The sequence below is a fragment of the Myotis yumanensis genome, unplaced genomic scaffold, assembly GCF_028538775.1.
Source record: "Myotis yumanensis isolate MYYU_CA2020_CCGP unplaced genomic scaffold, mMyoYum1.0.hap1 SCAF_2, whole genome shotgun sequence".
Taxonomy (NCBI): domain Eukaryota; kingdom Metazoa; phylum Chordata; class Mammalia; order Chiroptera; family Vespertilionidae; genus Myotis; species Myotis yumanensis.
Window position 1 is genome coordinate 207702653 of NW_027223753.1, and position 11349 is coordinate 207714001.

Sequence of the window (11349 nt, forward strand, 5' to 3'; positions counted from 1 at the left end):
AGTTCTGCAAGGAATTTCCATAGATAACAGAGAAATACATAAAAAAAAGAGCAAAGAAACTTGAGAAATACCATCAAATGTAGAAAATGAAGGGGAAAAGAGTCAGGAAGCATAACATTACATGCCAGAAATATTACATAGGTCAGTTGGACAATAAATAGGAATGGTTTAAACTCTCCTGTTAAAGATAAATATTCCTAAGTTGGGTCAAAAAATGAAACCTATCCCAATGAGGTTTAGAGAGTCACACTTTAAACATGTCAGATGGTGTAAAGATGTGGAGAGGTGGATGCCAATAAAAAGAGAGAGGGCAGTGTTGTGTTTGAGACTAGGTAGAATTTAAGACGGAAGAATGAAGGATGAGGCCAAGGAACAGAAAAAGGCTGCAGACTAGTTATAAATCTTTATTTACTAAATTTCATAAAATAAAATTATATAAAGCAAAATCTAAAAATTTGAATAAAAAACAAACAAGCTGAAATCACGGTAGAAGACTGATTCATCTTTTTAAGTTATTGACAGATCACATAAACAAAAAATAGAGAATCTGAATTCATGTTTTATAAAACTTTGATAGTAATAAATATGGCATATATATATATTTTAAACATAAAGGATTTAGGTAATAATAAAACACATACATATTATATATTTATGTCTTTGAAACCTATAAGGAGGGAATACATATTCTTTAAAAATTTTTATAAAATTTGATCCTAGAGTAAGCCACAAAGAAAGCTTAAATTTAGTTTTTTTTAAAAATGGAAATTATATGGACAAATTCTCTGAGTTACAATGTAAAACCAGTCACTATTACGGCACATAAAAAAAAATCAAAGCACCTGGAAATTAAAATACTCTCTCTTGTAAAAACTACAGAGGAATTTGTGACAATGAGAATGTTACATATGAAAACAATCATGAGAAGGCCAAAGCTCTAATCAAAGGAAACTATATAGCTTTAGATACTTTATGTTATTAAATATGAATTTAGTGACAAGTTAGGCATACAGTTGAAGTAACTAGGGACAAAGAAAATTAACCATCTTAGGAAAAAGACAGAGAGAGGGGTGGGGGGAGAAAGCAATTGATTAAAGAGAGTAAAATAAATATATCTCAGAGCTGATTCTTTTAAAAGGCCAACAAAATAGGAATTTTTTTTAGCAAGACTAATCAATAAGTACAAATGAAGAAATATATAAATTTAAGAATAAATAAAATAATACGATATATGAGGACAGTTTTTGTGGCTGTTTGTTTTCAAGAGCACATACCACGTGCAGCTCTAGGCTAATAAATGTGAAAGCCCATTTTCTGGAAGGATCTCTTACTCTTTGAGATAGTATGGAGGGACCTGGAGAGTATGATGCTATGTGAAATAAGCCAGTCAGAAAAAGACAAGTATCACATAATCTCACTTATATGTGGAATCTAATAAAGAAAAAAACTGATGAACAAAACAGATCCAGAGACATTGAAACATGCAACAGACTGATGTATTTTAGAAGCGGGGGGGGGGGGGGGGGGGGGGGGAGGGGGGGCGGTGAGGGGGTGGGAAGAGATTAAACAAAAAACTTACATGCATAGCCCATGGACAAACAATAGATCAGAAAAGGCCTGGGGAGAGGGTGGGAGCAGGGGAGAGACGGTCAACTTGGAAAAAAACAGGGACATTTGTAATGTTTTAAAAAATAAAGTTAAAAAAAGGATATCAGTTATTTATAACTAAATTTAAAATTGAATGAAAAATTTGATTAAAATCTTCAAGAAAAGTTTTTGCTTTTTTGTTGGTATATGTAGACAAAATATATCTAAGATTCAACTGGAAGCATAAGTAAAAGTAGCTCAGAAACAAAAAATAAAGGGTGATGAGAAAACATGTTATCAAGTACAAATGATACAATAAAATTACAGTAATTAAGCATTTGTGGTTTTGGTGCTGGAATGAAGCAACAGACCACACAGCAATGGGCATAGCAACATACACAAATCGACAAAAGGAGATGGTGCCAGGGCTGGGACAAGGGCTCACACTGTGAGTAGAAATAAAGGTAATCCTATCTCACACAGGGAACCCAAATAAATCTCTGGAGAAGTAACTGAGTGCAAAACATGGACCAAAAAGTCCTTGAAGAAAATGGAAAGGATGAAATGACAATGAAATATCTTCTATGGTTACTCTCCATCAGACACTATGCTACATCATTTATTTTTTATTAATTTTTGTTAATCCTCACCAGAGGATATTTTTCCATTGATTTTTTAAAGAGAGAGTAGAAAGGAGGGGAAGAGACAGAGAGAGAGAAACATTGATGTGAGAGAGATTCATTGATTGGTTGCCTCTTGCACGCACCTCGACCAGGACAGGGATAGAACCTGCAACTGAGGTATGTGCCCTTGACAGGGAATCAAACCCGGTACCCTTCATCTACTGAGCCAAACTGGCCAGGGCTATGCTACATCATTTAGCACTTACAACAGTCCTTGGACATAGGTACTATTATACCATTTCATAGCCAAGGAAACTAAAAGTAAGTGTACGTAACTTGTCCAAGGTGTTCAGCTAATAGCTGAGGTCCAAATCCAGTAGGGACTTCACTATGGATTCCACAGAAATGGAAAAGGTTGTAGGAGAGTATTATACGTAACTGTAACCTAGATAAAATGGACAAATTCTGAGAAACACAAAACCTCTGAAGACCAAACCATGAAGAAATAGATATTCTGAGCTGATCTATAAGTAGTAAGGATATTGAGTCAGTAATTGAAAATCTCCTGACAAAGAAAAGCCCTGGACATGATGGCTTCACTGGTGAATTCTACCAAACATTTAAAGAAAAACTAACACCCATACTCCTCAAACTTTCCCCTTTCAATTCACCAAACTACAATTGAAGAGGAGGGAATACTCCCTAAGTCATTCCATGAGGCCAACATTATCCTTATACTAAAGCCAGACAAAGACACTACAAGAAAAGAAAACTACAAACCAATATCCCTTGTGAACATTGGTACTAAAATCCCCAACAAAATATTAGCAAACAGAATTCAGCAGGATAGTAAAAGTGTTAAACACCATGACCAAGTGGGATTTATTTCTGGAATGCAAGGATGGTTCAACATATAAAAATCTATCAATGTAATACATCACATTAACAGAACGAAGGAAAAAACCCTCATAATCATCTCAATTGACACAGAAAAAAACTTTTGATAAAAATCAACACCCTTTTATGATAAAAACACTCAACAAACTAAAAATAGAAAGAAACTACCTCAGTGTAAGAAAAGCCATAAATGAAAATTCCATAACAAACATATTCAATGGTGAGAGACTAAAACTTTTCCTCTATAATCAGGAACAAGGCAAAGATGCCCACTTTTGTCACTTCTACTCAACATTAGAAGTCCTACCCAGAGCAATTAGGCAAGAAAAAGAAATAAAAAGCATTCAAATTGCAAGGATGAGATAAAATAATCTGTTTACAGGTGTTATGATCTTATATGTAGAAAACCCTAAAGATCCCACAAAAAGAAACTTAGAATAAATAAATTCAGCAAAGTAGCAGGATACAAAGTCAACACTCAACAATCAGTTGCAGTTTTGTGCACTGACAATAAACAATGTAAAAAGCAAATTAAGAAAACAATTCCATTTAAATTAGCATCAAAAGAATAAAATACTTAGGAATTACCTTTACCCAGGAGGTGAAATACTTATTCACTGAAAACTATAAAACATACTGAGAGACATAAATAAATGGAAAGATATTCCATGTTCATGGATTAGAAGACTTAATATTAAGATGTCAATACTACCAAAGTGATTTAAAGATTTATTGCAATCTTCACCAAAATGTCAATGTTGATTTTTAAAGAAATAGAAAAATCCATTCTAAAATTCATAAAGAATTGCAAGAGACCTCAAATAGCACAAACAATCCTAAAAGACAAGAACAATGCTGAAGAACTCACACTTTCTGATTTCAAAACTTACTATAAAGTTATGATAATCAAAATAGTGTGGTAATGGCATAAAGTCAGATAACAGACCAATGGAACAGAATAGAGAGTCCAGAAATGACGCTCACATATATAGTGAAATGATTTTCAGCAAGGATGTCATGACCATTCAATGGGGAAAAAGACAGTTTTTCAACAAATAGTGCTAGGAAAACTGGATATCCACATGCAAACGAATGAAGGTGGAATCTTACCTAACACCATACGTGAAAATGAACTCAAAATGGTCCTGGCCTAACGTAAAATCTAAATCTATAAAAATTTAGAAGAAAACATAGGGCAAAATCTTCACAACATTAGATTTGGCGTTGACTTCTAGGATATGACACAAAGAGCACAAGCAACTAAAAAGACAGACAAATTGGACTTGATAAAAATTAAAAAAAAATTGTGACTCAAAAAGCAACCTACAGAATAGGAAATAAGATTTGAAAACCATTTTTTCTGAAAAGGGACTAGTATCCATGATATATAGAGAACTAAAAATCAATGACAAGAAAAGCCAAACAACACAATTCAAAAATGGGCTAAGGACTTAAAATAGACATTTCTTTAAAGAAGAATTATAAATGGTCCATAAGCACACAAAAAGATGCTCAACATTACTAATTAGGGAAACGCAAATCAAAATTATGAAATACCACATCACACTCATTAGGATGGCTGCTATAAAAAAAACAACAACAACCTAGAAAATAAAAAGTGTTGAGGAGAATTCAGAGAAACTGGAATTGTTTGGTGGGAATGTAAAAAGGTAGAGCTGTTGTAGAAAACAGTATGGTGGTTCCTTAAAAAAATAAAAGTGGATTTACCATATGATCCAGCAATTCCACTTCTGGGTATATACTCAAAAGAATTCAGAGCAGGGTCTCAAAGAGATATATGTACACCCATATTCATAGCAGCACTATGCACAATGGGTAAAACATGGAAGCAACATGAATGTCCATTGATGGATGAATGGATAAGTATAATATGGTATATGCATACAATGAAATATTATTCAGCCTTAAAAGGAAAGGACATTCTGACACATGCTACAACATGGATAAACCTTAAGGAAATTATACTAATAAAACAAGCCAGTCACAAAAAGACAAATACTGTAAGACTCCAATTACATGAGATACTTAGTATCATAGAGCCAGGAGGTAGAATGGTGGCTGCCAGGGGACTGGGGGAGTGAATGGGGAGTTACTAGTAAGTGTTCCATGGGGACAGATTTCAGTTTTGTGAAATGGAAAGAATTGTGGAGATCCAGGTGGTGATGGGCACAACAGTATGAATGTACTTCATACCATCTACACTAATAAAAGAGAAACATGCAAATTGGTGTCACTCCACTACACCCACGAGCCACGCCCACCAGCCAATCAGAAGCAAAGTATGCAAATTAACTCAACCAAGATGGCTGCGGCCACGGAGCTGGAGCAAGCAGGAGGCTTGGGTTGCCCCCAGTGATGGAGGAAGCCAAGCTTCCCACCTGCCCTGGCCAGCCCTGGCCTCCGCTCAAGGCTACAAAGTTTCAATTATAGAAGATAAATAAATCCCAGATACCTGCTTCCCTCCACTCAAGGAGGTGCTGAAAAAAAAGAAGAAAAAAGGAGGGGCTGGGAGCTTGGGTTGCCAGGGGCCGTGGTCAGCCTGCAAACAGCCATCAGCCCCTCACCCAGGCTGGCCAGGCACCCCAGTGGGGATTCCCACCCTGAAGGGGGTGTTGCCAGCTTGAAAGCAGCCCTCAGCCCCTCACCGAGGCTGGCCACACCCCCCAGTAGGAACCCTCACCCCATGGGGGTGTGACTGGCCTGCAAACCACCACAGGCCCCTCACCCAGGCCGCCCCATGCCCCAAGGGAACCCCCACCCTGATCTGGGACAACCTTCAGGACAAACCAGCCAGCCCCCACCCATGCACCAGGCCTCTATACTAATAAAAGGGTAATATGCTAATTAGAATGGGAGACCTTCCAGGAGACCTTCCGGACGTTCTTCTGGACAAAGCCATGGTGGCAGGGCTGAGGTAGAGGCGGTTAGAGGCCAAGAGGGGAGGGCAGTTGTGTGTGATTAGGCTGATGGGGGGCGGGGCCATTGGGGGTAAGCAGACCAGCAGGGGGGCCAGTTGGGGGCAAGCAGGCCATCAGTGGGGGTCAGTTGGAGGTGATCAGGACAGCAGGGGGGGGCAGTTTGGAGTGAGCAGGCCAGTAGGGGAGCAGTTGGGGGTGAGCAGGCCAGTGGGGAGGGAAGGTGGGGGTGAGCAGGCCAGCAGGGGGGCAGTTGGGGGTGAGCACACTGGCACGGGGGGCAGTTGGGGGTGATCAGGCTGACGTGGGGGGGAGTTGGGGGCGAGCAGGCCGGCAGGCAGAGTGGTTAGGGGCAATCAGGCAGGCAGGCAGGCAGGTGAGCCGTTAGGAGCCAGCAGTCCCGGATTGCGAGAGGATGTCTGACTGCTGGTTTAGGCCTGACCCCTGGAAACCGGCAGTAGGACATCCTTCGAGGGGTCCCAGATTGGAGAGGGTGCAGGCCGGGCTGAGAAACACCCCCTCCCCTGTGCACGAATTTTGTGCACTGGGCCACTAGTTGAACTATATATACACTCACAATGGTTAAGATAGTAAATTTTATGTTATGTGTATTTTACTACAATTTTCAAAAATCGGGGGGAGAAAAGTTCTTACATATTAGTAAAAATAAGCACCCATGAGACAAATGGGTAAATCATAACCTGGCAAATAACAACACTACAAACAGTCAGTGATCAAAAATGTTGAACCACACAAAAACCAAGAACTCACGCAAACCAACAAGACGCCATTCCTCATCCATGAAATTGGCAAATAAGAAAAAAGACAGCCCATCGTCTGTCCCTGAGGACGGACACCCGGGGCCTTCTCCACTTCAAGGTGGGCATCTGACAACCACCTTGAAAGCCTTGACACCTTTCAGAAGTTTTGGCTCAGACCCTGCTCTACTGGGAGTAGAGACCCCTCCCAGCTGGGGCCCCCACTCTCCGCCTGCTCATCACCGTGTCTGCAATACACCACCACGAGGCTGGTGTGGCGTGGGTGTTGACATGGTCCTGGCGGGTCTGTGGAGGATGTTGCTTTAGGATATGGCCTCAACCCAACGTGTGCCCCTTGGAGGGGTCCCCCCACCCCCCTGCCAGGGCCTGTTCACTGAGCAGATGAATCCTGCTTTGTATAAATGTGCAGAAGGAGCCACAAGAGAGACCGACCCATTGAAATGTGGGCTGTGTTTAAAACAATCCTAAGAGCTAGTTTCTCCCCGCCAGCATTACAAAGTCTTTTGTGCCTGTAAACTTGACTTACCTACACCCCATGCACCTGGAGACCCCTAGCAGCCCCGCAGGTAAAAGTACTATCAATCCTGACCTCATCACACAGATGAGAAACGGGATGCTGCGGAGTGTGGGCGTGGCTCCCTCCCCAACAGAGCCCACCGAGCTGGCTGGCGATGCGGAGTCGCCTGGGCATGGGCGTGCACTGCCCAGTGCAGGGGCCTGTGCCCCACCCGACCAGGTGGCCCAGTGGACCACGCCCGACTTTGCTCCTGGACATTGCCTTCCCCGTGGCTTCCCCTGCAGACGAGCCCAACAATTGCCCCGACCAGCTGTGGTCTTCCCGGGCCTCCCAGGTCACTTTCAACAGCACAGCATGGCAGCTTTAAGAGGCCTAAGAAATGCACGTCCAGCCCAGGGGACACACCTGGGCCCCGGGTGCCCAGCCCCTCCAGTCTGGCCAGGAGGTTCTGAGTCACGTAAGCCTGGGGCCCAGCCCCACTCCTTTCTCTGAATGACCGAGGCGAGGCAGACAACTTCCCTCCTGAAGCCCTACATGCCCGTCCCCCGCCTCCTGGCCGTGGATGTTAAGCAGATGTAAGATGGTCTCCTGGTCAGAACGGTATTGAAAGGAAAAAACGAGGGAAATTTGTGGATCTCAAGCCTCCTTCTCTTTGGCATCCATCTAAATGTGCAGTTCCCCTCCGCTGGGACAGCGGCTTAGAGCAGGGGTGTGGGCGCGGAAGCCTGCAGTCTCTTCTCTGGGTACAGGGGCCATGCTGCGGGTGGGCACCGGGTGGAGAGGTGGGAACACCTGAGCCGCCGCATCCTGCCGTTTGTGTAGTTACTATGTAACTAGGGTCCGTCGGCCTCCCAGAGGTTGACCCCCCCCCCCCGCCCTGAGGGTGCTGGGCTCCTGGGGTTCTGCTGGACCGGTGGGGTGAGGAGTGCTGGGTGGGGCAGGGCCCGCCTGCATGGGAAGCCACCACAGGTGAGATCAGCTGGGCTCCCACCTCACTCCCTGCTGCGACCACTCAGGCCCCTGCTTGTCTCCCCAGCAGACTTTGAGGGGGGGAGGCAGGGGTGTAGAGGGCACCTCCAGCCTCAGACGAATGGGGGGAAGGCTGGGTTGTTGCTGATACTGAGGGTGGGGGTGTGTGACCTGTCCCCTCTCCCCGCCCTGTTTCTACCCTTGGGGTATCTAAGTCTCCCGCCTCCCTTGTTTCTCCCCCTCCGCCTCCCCTCCATTCTCGCCCCCCCCCCCCCCCCAGATCATTCTATCCCAGGCCATTCTTTCCAGGAGGAGTGCCTTCTCCTTCAGCCCAGGGGAGAGGGGCCAGCACCCCGGGAGACGCTGTGCCCAGTTCCACACAAAGGGGAGTCTTCCCGGGGGTGACTGGGCTGAATCCCTCTGAAGGTGTCCTCCAGGCCACAGAAAACCCGGAGGTCCCAGGGCCCCGGGTCTGACTGCAGACGCTGAGCCCCTCCAGCTACTCGGTAACTTGTGGAGGGAAGGGGTGAGGCCCCAGCAGACAGCCCGAGCTGCAGCATCTCAGCAGGGGGCCCGGAATAGGGAGGAAGCCCCATTCCAACTCTGTCCCCGAAGAGGCCGAAGTGGGGACAGTCCAAACGCGGCACCGCCTGGCCCCACTGCCGAGGCAGCCAAGGCGTGGACGTGAGGAACTGTGATCCAAGACCCAGTGGTTGAAATGGGGCCGCGAAGGGGGGCCATTACCGCGGGGAGAGCTGTCGGGGCGCGGCCCGGGAGAGCCCACCGGGGCGCCCGCGGACCGGGACCGGGTCCTCCGCGTCCCGCACGGTCCTGTCCCGTCCAGCAGGACTTGCCAACCAGCAGGACGCGGCTCCAGGCGGGCTGCCCAGGCTCCGGGGCCGAACCCCAGGTCCCCACTTCGTGGGTCCCGGGGCCAGGGTCGAGGGGCGCTTACCTGACCCCGAGCGCGCGGGGCGCCCTCGCTGTGCACGTCCGAGGATCAGGTCCTGGCCGCGGAGAGCCGCGCGGAGTGGGCAGGAGGGAGGGGACGCGGGAGGGGCCGCCGTCTTTATACCACCCCGCCCCCTCCCAGCCCGCCCCCGGAGCGCGGCCACGGGGAGGCGCTGCGGCCCCGCGGATGGGCTGGTGGGGGGACGGGCGGCGGGGGGACAAAAGGGAGAATCCGGGAGGCCAAAGGCAGTGGGAGCGGGAGAGCCACCCCGAGCTCGACGCGGCGAGGGTGGGGCGCTGCCACTTCTCCAGAAACAGTCGTGGGCGCAGTCAGAGCCGCCCCCCCCCCCCCCCCCCCCGCATCCGTCCGCCCTGCTGCCTCCGCCCGCTTCCCTGCCGTTCACTGGGGCTTGGGGGTTGGGGACCACACCCTGCACCGAAGGCCAAGGGCCGAGCGCCGAGGAGGGGAGACCAGCACTCCCCGTCGAAGAAGCTGCGTCCCTCAGCTCAATTCCCCCTCCCGTCGGTGTCCCCCAGCTCAGTGTCCCCTGATCAGGCAGAGCGGGGTTCCAGCCTTACTCTGTCTGGGGACAGCTCCTGCCAGGACACCAATCAAAATCAGAACCCATGCCCTTGCTCAGAGGGTGACAAGGGCAGGTTAGAGGGCAGGGCTGGCTGGGAGAGGCCAGGGCAACCAGGACAGCCAAAGCCTCAGGTGCGCTGGGTGGGGAGTGAGGACCCTCTTCCTTGCAAAAACCCCACAGGTACCCTTGGCGCTGGGCTCTGAGGCCACGGTGATGTCCTACCTGAGAGGAGTCTGGGAGAGGAGTCTGGCAAGGCCTTGGTGGAGCGGGAGGCCCCCCGGACCAGGGCTTCTCTTTGAGCTGGGATGTTGTCGGGACTGGGGGCTCGGTGCCTGGGCTGTAGGACAGGCCACATCACCGCCATCCTTGGGGGTGGGGGGAGCAGCAACCTGACGCAGCTCCAGCCTCAGATGAACAGCCTTGCAAATCTCTGATTGAGTCCCCCTCCCCCGCCCCCCCGCCCTTCCCCCCGCCAAAAGAAGAGAGACCCCAGAGCTTCCGGGTCACCTGTGTGTGTCCTCGGCTGGGGCGGGGGTGGGGGGGTGGGGTGGGGTGTCCCTGCATGCACACCCTCTGATCTTCCTGAACACCTTCCGTTTGGGCTCTGATTCTCTGCACCCCACTTCCCATCTCCTGGCCAGATAGTAAGGTGCCAAAGGCAGGGGTCTGTGGAGGCAACTGTGTTCTTGGTGAGCCCAGCAGTAGTGACAGTTCAAGCAGAGGGGGAGCGACTTCCTGGGTGGGGAGGGACAGGCCGCCCTGCAGCCCCAGGACAGGACGCCCTGCTCTGATGTCCAAAGTCCTGCAAGTTTGTCCTGACCCCAGCACACGGCCTCCCACGGGTGTCCAGCTCCCAGTGCCCCTCAGGCTGGACACCCATCAGCACCCATTCTGCTTTCCACTGCCCCCTCCCTGGGCACCAGTCACTGCTCTCCTCGGCCACAGTGCCTTTCCTGTGGGCTGTGGGTGCCTGGAGCCAGGGGGCACTGGAGAGGGTGTGTGTGTAGATAAGTGTGTGAATGTATCAGTGTGTGTGTGTGCACCTGGTAGCATGTGGGTGCATGTGTGTCTATGTATACATGTGCATGTGCATGAGTGTGGTAGTCTGATGATGACTATTCTGCTGCTGGGGCCCACTGACTGAGGGCCTGTGTGCTGCCCTCTGCATGCACCTGCCCTCTCACAGGGGGCTTCCCACAGGGGCTCCGGGGGTAGGAAGACAGGCCCGCTCCTTCAATTAGAGCAGTGGTTCTCAACCTTCCTAATGCCACGACCCTTTAATACAGTTCCTCAAGTTGTGGTGACCCCCAACCATAAAATTATTTTCGTTGCTACTTCATAACTGTAATTTTGCTACTGTTATGAATCGTCATGTAAATATGTGATATCAGGATGTATTTTCATTGTTACAAATTGAACATAATTAAAGCCTAGTGATTAATCACAAAAACAATATGTAATTATATATGTGTTTTCCGATGGTCTTAGGCGACCCCTGTGAAAGGG

General features: G+C 48.1%; 1 protein-coding gene across 2 annotated transcripts in view; it reads right to left on the minus strand.

Annotated features, from left to right (window-relative positions):
- The window catches only part of COL6A2 (collagen type VI alpha 2 chain), a 29855-nt gene extending 20485 nt beyond the window's left edge, over window positions 1-9370 (minus strand). For both annotated transcript variants that reach the window (XM_070407036.1, XM_070407037.1), the window contains exon 1: window positions 9264-9370. The gene's annotated coding sequence lies outside the window, so the exon portion shown is untranslated. The remainder of the gene's footprint in view (window positions 1-9263) is intronic.
- Between the last annotated feature and the right edge of the window lie 1979 nt (window positions 9371-11349).